Source organism: Ailuropoda melanoleuca, chromosome 13 (assembly GCF_002007445.2).
Source record: "Ailuropoda melanoleuca isolate Jingjing chromosome 13, ASM200744v2, whole genome shotgun sequence".
In the NCBI taxonomy this organism is placed as follows: domain Eukaryota; kingdom Metazoa; phylum Chordata; class Mammalia; order Carnivora; family Ursidae; genus Ailuropoda; species Ailuropoda melanoleuca.
This window is the reverse complement of record NC_048230.1, coordinates 46274334-46282338: the sequence shown is the minus strand read 5'-3', so window position 1 is coordinate 46282338 and position 8005 is coordinate 46274334. Positions and strand designations below refer to the sequence as shown.

Genomic DNA, 8005 nt, shown 5'->3' with positions numbered 1-8005 from the left:
GAAGCATCCAGGCATCAGACATGTTCCACACAACGTCGCTGGAACCCGCACGCGGGACAGGGAGGCTCCTCCTCTGGAAGGAGACGGCTTCCCCTTTCCAACAACATCGGGGCCTGACGGGCCTGAAGCTAAGTGGTCTTTGGACATTTCGACCTTTAGGTCTGTGGTTCTGTCCACTCTCTGCGTCTCGAGGACTAGAAAGCTAGTTCTCCTTTTGTGCAGAGTGGGGAGCTCTGTGCGGCTCAGAAGGAAAGGAAGGGATGAAGCCTGGTGAGAAGGGCTAGACCAAGGGCTTCCAGCTGATTCTTCTCTGTGTGTCCCTAAGAGCCAGGCCGTCTTCCTAGGTGCCCAGCAGAGCGGGGCTGCTGGGGTGCGGGCAGCCAGCCCACGGAGCTTGGACCCTGACCCAGCTTGCTGTTGGTGTCGGTGACAATGCACCCGGTCATCTTGGCTTCTTCCCAGCCCAAGGTGCCTGCAGCAGCTGAGCTGGTCCTCCACCAGGGCCCTCCTGCCCGTGGCCGGCCACCACGTCCCTGAGCCCCCTGGCCACCAAGGCCACATCCATCCTACTCTGGCTGTCCCCACACTCCTGGGAGAGTGGCCAGGGCCCTGCCAGGCCTCCCATGCCCTCGGGGGTGTCTGAAGAGTGTCTGGGACCACAAGTAATGACCACGATGGGGTGGGGCCCACAGCAGGGGATGGGTGTCTATGGGGGGTGGAGGGGCGCACCCTGGGGGGGGCAGTCCTCCCTCTCTGCTGGGTGACACGGCCTGTGGGTGGAGATGTGACCCTCCGTGTTAGAGCGTGTTCTGATGGTTGCACCCCTTGCAGGAGCCAGGAGAGCTTTCTGCTGTGGGTACGTTTTCACATTTAAGGCAAAATTTCTTAAAACGCAGCCAGAAATGGCCCCGAGCCTCCATTTCCCCCGCCCAGTCTCCAGGTGCATGTGGCCAGAAGCTTCGTGCTCCCTGGAAATGGGAGTCTGTCTCTCAATCCAGAGGGAACTTCCACGGGGCCTCCTGGGCGCATCTGCGGGGAGGGGCAAGGCTCAGGGGGCAGGCGCAGAGGGACCCCCACTCCAGCTGAGGGTCCTTTGCTTCTGAGAGGAGTCCACGCAAGTCCTCCACCGTGGGGAGGCTTCAGGATGTGGCACAGCCCGTGGCACAGCCCTTGTCACTGCAACACACACACCGCAGGGGCAGAGAATGGGGAGACCGGGGCGGAAGACGTCGGAGTGTTGACCCCACAGGATCTGAGCCTCAGAGCCCCAGGGGAGGGGACCAGCCTGGACCCCCAGCACCCCTCCCGCCCCGGAGCTCTGTGTCGGTGGGGCGCATCGTGGGGCAGGTCCGAGGCCACCCTGGAGGAACCGTCCTGGGAGGCTCCCAGGGTGCCTCGTGGGCCAGGCGCCCGCAGCGGACCACGTCTCTGTGACGGCGAAGCTGTCAGCATTCTCGGTGGGCCATCTCTGGAAACAGACTGCTCTTCCCAGACATCACAGCAATGAAATAGAACTGTCTTTACAAGCTGTCAGGGAGGGTTCCCGCTGCCGTTATGGCAATGTGTGCCCATTTGTTTTGCTGTGTGTGTACATGTGTGTGTGTGCACATGCGTGTGCGTGTGCGCCTGTGTGCACAGGCATGCGTGCCTGCTGGAGCGCTGAGGCGTGGCCCAGCCCAGGGACCCTGTACTCTTTGACGTGGGCCTGGCTAGCATGGAGGGGCCGGTCCGTGGGAAGCTGTTGGAAGCTGGGCGGGCTGTCTCCGGGGCGCCTCACCTCCCTCCAGAGTCTGGCTGAGCCCTTCCTGGGCCACGCCTGCTTCTGGCCCATGCTGACCAGTCACCCTCCCAGCCCAGTGGGCTTCCTGACCCACAGCAGCTGGCCCTGGCCTCCTGGAGCACCGCGCAGGCATCTCTCGGGGGAGGCACCCCACAACTGACTCCAACTTGCCCGCCCCCGGTGCGGGTTCCATCCTCGTCCAGGCCTGGGAGGGTCTCCTGGTCAGAAGGATGCAGGGGGATGGGCTTCTTGCGGCCACACATTTAGTGGTTAAAACAACACACATTTATTCTTTCACGGGGAGGGGGGTGTTGGGAGAGGAGAAGTTGGAGTCACGTCTGTGGCTCTGCTGTCCGTGTCGTGCAGGGACCCAGGGGAGCAGGAGCTCAGCCCTTGACTCCCGAGGGCCGTGCCCAGGTTGTGGGGGTCAGTGGGGAGACGGGGCGCAGCAGACCCTGAGCCCCACGTATCTTTGCTGTGTTTATTGAGGGGAAAATCACCGACAAAAACACAGCCACTTTAAAGTGAACAGCTCACTGGCATTTAGCACATTCGGCGTTGAGCAGGGACCACCTCTGTCATTCTGGAACATTCTAACTCCCCTCCCTGCCTCCGAGGAGGCCAGCCTCCAGGAAGGGGTCAGTCTGCATCCCCTTCCGCGGCCCGGGAAGCCCTGCCTGCACAGTCTGCTCCAGACAACTCGTGTGTGAGGCGTCGTAGTGCCCAGGGCCTTGGGCTGGCTTTTCGCGTCTTCTTGTTGCTTTCACGCGGCAGCCCACGTCACAGCTCCGTTTCCTCTCTGTGGTCGGGTTTGTCCGTAGAGGGGCGACAGGGCGGTGTCCGCCCTCAGCCCCGGTGCTCAGGGGTGCCGTGAGTGTGTGAGTCCTTGTTGGGTTTCTTCGGGCTCCTGCCTGGCGTGGGGTCTGGGTTTACTGGTGTCGCTGTGAGAGGAGCTGCAGACCATTGTCCCCAGCCGCTGCGTCTGAGGTTGGCGCCCGAGGTTCCAATTTCACCAATTTCAAACAACATCTTCGCTAACACTTGTTGTTTTGTGTTTTTAACAGCTGTCCCCGTGGGTGTGAGATGGCTTCTCACGGTGGTTTTGGACTGCCCTTCCTGACGACCAGCGACACAGAGCATCTTCTCACGGGGTCACTGGCCATGGCGTGTCTTCTCTGGGGAGATGTCTGTCCAAGTCCCCAGCCCATTGTCATGGCGGGTGAGCTGGGCTTGTCTGAACAGAGACGTGTGTCGGCCATGGTCTGAAAGTACAATCACATTTAAAAAAAAACCTAGGTTTTGTTTTATTCAAAGATTCATGGAAGAGCAAAGTGACCAGGAGCCGGTTCTTGTTGTCAGCACAGTGCTGGGGAGAGGGGCACCCAGGCAGGGGTGAGGGGAGCCCCCACATCTGACTGTGGCCTGACCCTCTGAGAGCACTGGCCCTACCTTGCCCCTGCCCCCTCCAAACAAGACCCCAGCCTCACCCCAACCCCCAAGCTGAACACACATTAACATGGTTCTAGCCACGCCTCCCCCCCACATGCCACCCACGGCCCCAGCAGTCTCACGGTCGATCCATCCATTGACCCGGTGATTGAATGATTGACTCACTCATTCGTTCCTTCAGTAGACCCTCTGTGTGGTGAGGATGGGAGGGTGGGGGTAGAATAATCCTGTGTGGGGGCCTTTCCGGAACTAACACCACAGTGTCAGCCCCCACCCTCCCCGCCCCCCCAGAGGCCCCCGTCAGCACCTATGGGCGACGGCCCCACTGGACAGATGGGGAAGCCGAGGCTCCGAGAGTCAGGGAGTTGCCTCTCCCTCACCCCGAGGGGCCAGTTGGTGGGGCGCTGCTGGGGGCTGCAGCCCTCTCTCTTCTGGCTGGAAGATGCGGCGGGAGGCACGTGAGGGTTGCCCCCCCACCCGGCCCGCGCCCCCAGGGATGGCGCTCCAGGAAAAGCTCTCAGTCAGAAGCCACTGCTCCCGGGGGTGCTCCTGGCTCCATTACTGTCCTCGAGCTTCCAGGAAACCGCTGAGCTCCAATGACCGCTCCACCCTCCACTCAGCTTGAGGGGCGAGAGGCCCCATGGCCCAGAAACCACACTGCTTCCCCCCATCCACGCGCCAGAGGCCCCTCACCAGGGGCTGCTCCCCACCCCCAGGCTGACTCCTGGGACCCCCCTGGGATCTGCCACAGCCCCTGAGCAGGGAAGCCCTTCCTCATACCCCTGGGCCTCCTGCTGCAGCAAGGGTATCTGCTGGGCCCCCCATTAGGGTGGAGCCCCCCGCCCCCCAGCTTCTCCCCTGCAACACCCCCCCTCTCGCTCCCAGGAGAAGCACCCTATCTTCTGGGGGTCCACTCTCCTGACTTCCATCCTTCTCAGTAGCCGCCTCTGTTCCGTTGGCAGGGCTGGTGGGCAGACTCTCCGGGGCCGGCCAGAGCCCAAGGGCCTCCCCCCCACCCCCGCATCACGCCCAGTGGGTCCAAGCCATGACCATAGTGGCCTGGGGCTCCTAACGGCCCAGCCAGCTCTCCCCTCACCCCGGCGGCCTCCTGCCAGAGGGGCCCCACCATCGGCTGGCCTGCTCGCCCTTGCTGTCGTGCCGTGGCCTCCTGGCTGTCTCTGGCCCGGCCAGGCCCGGGCGCTCCTCTGGGCCCCCCCCGGAAGCCTGCCCTGACCTCTGACCTACGCCGCCAGCCAGCCCTCGCTCCTCCCTTCCCCGACCATTCCTTCTGGAGCTCCTCCCCACACAGCGGCAGGAGCATGGCTTCTCTGATTCTGCACCCTTCTTCCCCATGCCCCGCACGGTGGCAGCTGTCCGGACGTGGCTACGGACACTGAAATAATCAAATCAAATCCAAGGTTCGGGTCTGCAGTCACACCCGTTACGAACCCTCAGCAGCCACACGCTCCAGGTGGCCCTGTTGGTGAGACGCATTTGCATGCGTCGGACCTTTCCCCAGCTGCGGCGTGGCCTGAGTCCGCGGCCCCAGCAGGCGTGACACAGCTCCCCATGTCCCTATTGGTGAATGGATGAGGGAGGCAGGCATTCAGGGCATCACATCACTGGGGACGCCTGGGAGGAAGTCCTGGGGGGGGGGTCCTAGCCACTTTCCCCGTCTCTACGACACTTGGCAGTCTCGCTGGGGCAGGGTCCATCAGCATCCAAGGCGGGGGACACTGGGTCTGTCTTGACCGTCCTGGCAAGGGGCTCTGGAGGACAGCAGAGGCCTGGGCAGCGGCCACACAGGCGGCCACTGCCCAGCGCTGCCCCCACCTGGGACCTTGAGTGAGTCTGCTCCCTCCCAGCCTCTCCTCCTCACAGAGTGGGGATGGTCGGAGGCCCACCTCTTAGCGGTGCTTTAAAGATCAACACATCATCCACACAGAAGCTTCTGGAATATCTGGAAATGCTGGTGCTGTGGATAAATGTCATCTGGCTTTGTCCTTGAGGCCCTGGGGACCCCTGAGGAATGGCCACCCAACCAGCCCTTCTCCCCGGAAGAGGCAGCCCCAGGCCCCCACCCTCGTCTGTGAGTGCCGGGCTGCCATTATGAGGGTGATTATCAAGGTGATTTATGGCAGGGCCTGCTCCACACTCTGCCCCGCCCTCACCGCCTTGGAGCATCATTGACAGCAGCAACCGTCGGCAACAGGCCATGTGCCCACTGCCCGACCCCAACCACCTGTGGGCCCAGCCAAGTGTCCCCAGCTGCCCTGACCTCCTTGCCCAAGCTCTGGACGCCCTCCTCTCCCCACCCCCTGCCCACAGAGGGGACGGGCCGGTGCAGACCCTACATCTCCGTCAGGGGCCAAGTGTCTGTCTGGTTTTGGGAAAGCTCTTGGACCACACAGCTTGGAACCTCATGGGGTCCCCACCTCCCTTGGGTGAACCCAGGACCCCTCAGCTGGGCCAGTGGCCCTGTGAGCAGGGCCCGACTGCCTCCCACTGGCGTTCCCACATCCACCTCCCAGACACTCAGACCTTCCCAGGAGTGCTGGACCCGCACACTGCTGCCCAGTCTCCTGGGCCCACATGGCCACTGCTGGCTGGTCCTTCCATCCCTCCCTTCCCCTGGGCCTACATGGGATCCATACAGACCCTCCCCATGGCACCCAGTATCCCAAGGCTGGGATCCTGCAGCTCTGGGCTGGGGGTGTCGTGAGGGGACTGGGCACATGGGAGCCTGCTCGAAGAGCCATAGACACCCCTTCCCCACACCTGCAGGTGGGCCAGGCCTGTGAGGCACGGGAGGTGGGGAGGGTCGTGAAACGGCTTTCTGGAACAATAGGGCATCTTGCTGGTTACACTCTAGTGGCCGGGACTCCACAGACAACGAAGCTGGGGGTCCCCCTGCCTCCCCATGTAAGGCCTGCACCTGGCCTTCGGGGAAGTGGGCCCCCCCCACCACGGCAGTGCCCAGTCCTGTGTCTCGGGGACACAGTTCACACAGTGGTGGAGGACGTTGGCTTCCACGTCCAGGCCCCATGAGGACAGGCCCCTGCAGGCCGTGCCCAGCACATATCCACGACATCATTGCAGCATGAACCCAGGCTGGGGGCGCTTGGAGTGTAGCCAGTGTGAGGACAGGGGTCTCCCGCTCACGCATGCCCCCTGCTTGCAGGCCTGGGGTAGACTGTGGCAAGCCCAGTGGCCCGGCTTGCTGTCCAAGGTGACCTGCGGTCCTCATTCCCCAGAGCTGGCTTGGGAGCCTCTGGAAACCCCGGTGGTTCTGTCATCACCTCATCTCGGCCCCCATTCTGGGCAGAAGGGCACCGAGAGGGGCGCTAGGTGGCCTGGGTGGGGCCCAGTCCCTGGAGGCCAACAGCAGGGAGGAGGCGGCAGGCCTCCCCACCTGGCGCGAGCCCTGGGGGCTGCCTGGGTCTCCCCAGGGCACCCCTAGGAACAGGCTGTGTGGCCGGGAGGGCTGCTGGCCTGCTGCGGGAGGCGCCTCTGTACTGGGCTGCGCTAAAAATAGCAGGGGGGATGGCAGGGCAGGGACAGCCGGTGGGAGGCCCGTGGGGAGGGGCCGGAGGGGGCCGCGGACAGCAGCCCAGGCCCAGGACCGGCCGTCAATGGCGCTGGCGCTCCCACCCTGTTCCCGGTGGCCGGCCAGCCGAGGCCCAGCTGACACGCTATTTTTTCCCCTGCTTGACTAAATATGGTCAGGGAGCACAGCCCGAGGGGGCCACTTGGCCGGGGCCGCGTGTTTGGGATGCTTGGCCGGGTATATAAGGACTGCAAAGGTGAGGCCGGCTCCTGACCCGAGGGGGGCCCCCACGCCCGCTCCGGCCCCTCGGGTCAGCCCTCCCCTCCCTTCTCCTCCCCTCCCCCGCCTGCGCGTGTCTCAGCGATGGGCTGTGTGCATGTGAGAGCCCGCACACCCGCGGGACCGTCCCCTTTTGTTTCACCCTGACCTCTACCTTGCACTGACCCGGCTGGGGGTGCGGGAGCGTCTGCAGACACAGCCCAGAGCAGGGAGGGGCTCAAGGTGCACGGGGCTCGAGAGGAGGCTTCTCCGGAACTCTGCATCGCCCGCCAGTCCTGCGCCTCTGGTCCCTCCCTCCCTCCCTCTCTCTCCCTCTCTCCTCTCAAGATCTCCCTTCCTGCTAAGTCTGCGCTGCTGCGGGAGGGCTGGGGGAAGGGCAGGGTGCGGAGGGGGGTGCGTGGTGTCTTCTTTCTCTTTGCCGGCCCCCCACCCCCCCAGTGCGGACGCATAGGGAGCTCTGGCCTCCCCCACCCCTGCATTCGCGATTGGCTCGGAGAAGGTGGATGGTGCTGCCACGGCTGCAGCATCTCCCTGGGAGCCACGCGGGTGCATCGTACCAGGAGCCGCGACCCTGCGCCCGCCGCTGCCGCCGTCGCCAGCCCGGCCGGAGGGGCTCCGCGGTGAGTCCTGCTCAGCCTGCCCGGACAGCCCCACAAACTTGCCGGCCGCAGCGGTGGGGGTGTGCCTGCTGGTGGGTGGGAGCCGTGGTGCCGGGCCGCGTGGTTCCAGCGGGGTGCTTTGGAGTTTCCTCCTGGCTCGTGGCTCCGTCCGCATTTGGAAAACTGCAGAGCTAGCAGCCAGCAGGCCGGGGAGGGCGCGTCCAACCGGGAGGCACGAACTTTGACATGCGGGCATTTTGCAAGGAAGCGGCTGCCTCCAGATGCCCAGGGGTGGATGGGGGGTCCTGGTGCTGTGGTGGGGGCCGTGGGGGCTGGGGGGGCGCAGTTAAC

The 8005-nt window shown here is 64.2% G+C and overlaps 1 long non-coding RNA gene across 1 annotated transcript in view; it reads left to right on the top strand.

Annotated features, from left to right (window-relative positions):
* Nucleotides 1–7486: 7486 nt before the first annotated feature.
* Nucleotides 7487–8005, top strand: part of LOC117795673 — a 1465-nt gene continuing 946 nt past the window's right edge. Inside the window, exon 1 of the long non-coding RNA XR_004619768.1 lies at nt 7487–7675. This is a non-coding gene — a long non-coding RNA (uncharacterized LOC117795673). The remainder of the gene's footprint in view (nt 7676–8005) is intronic.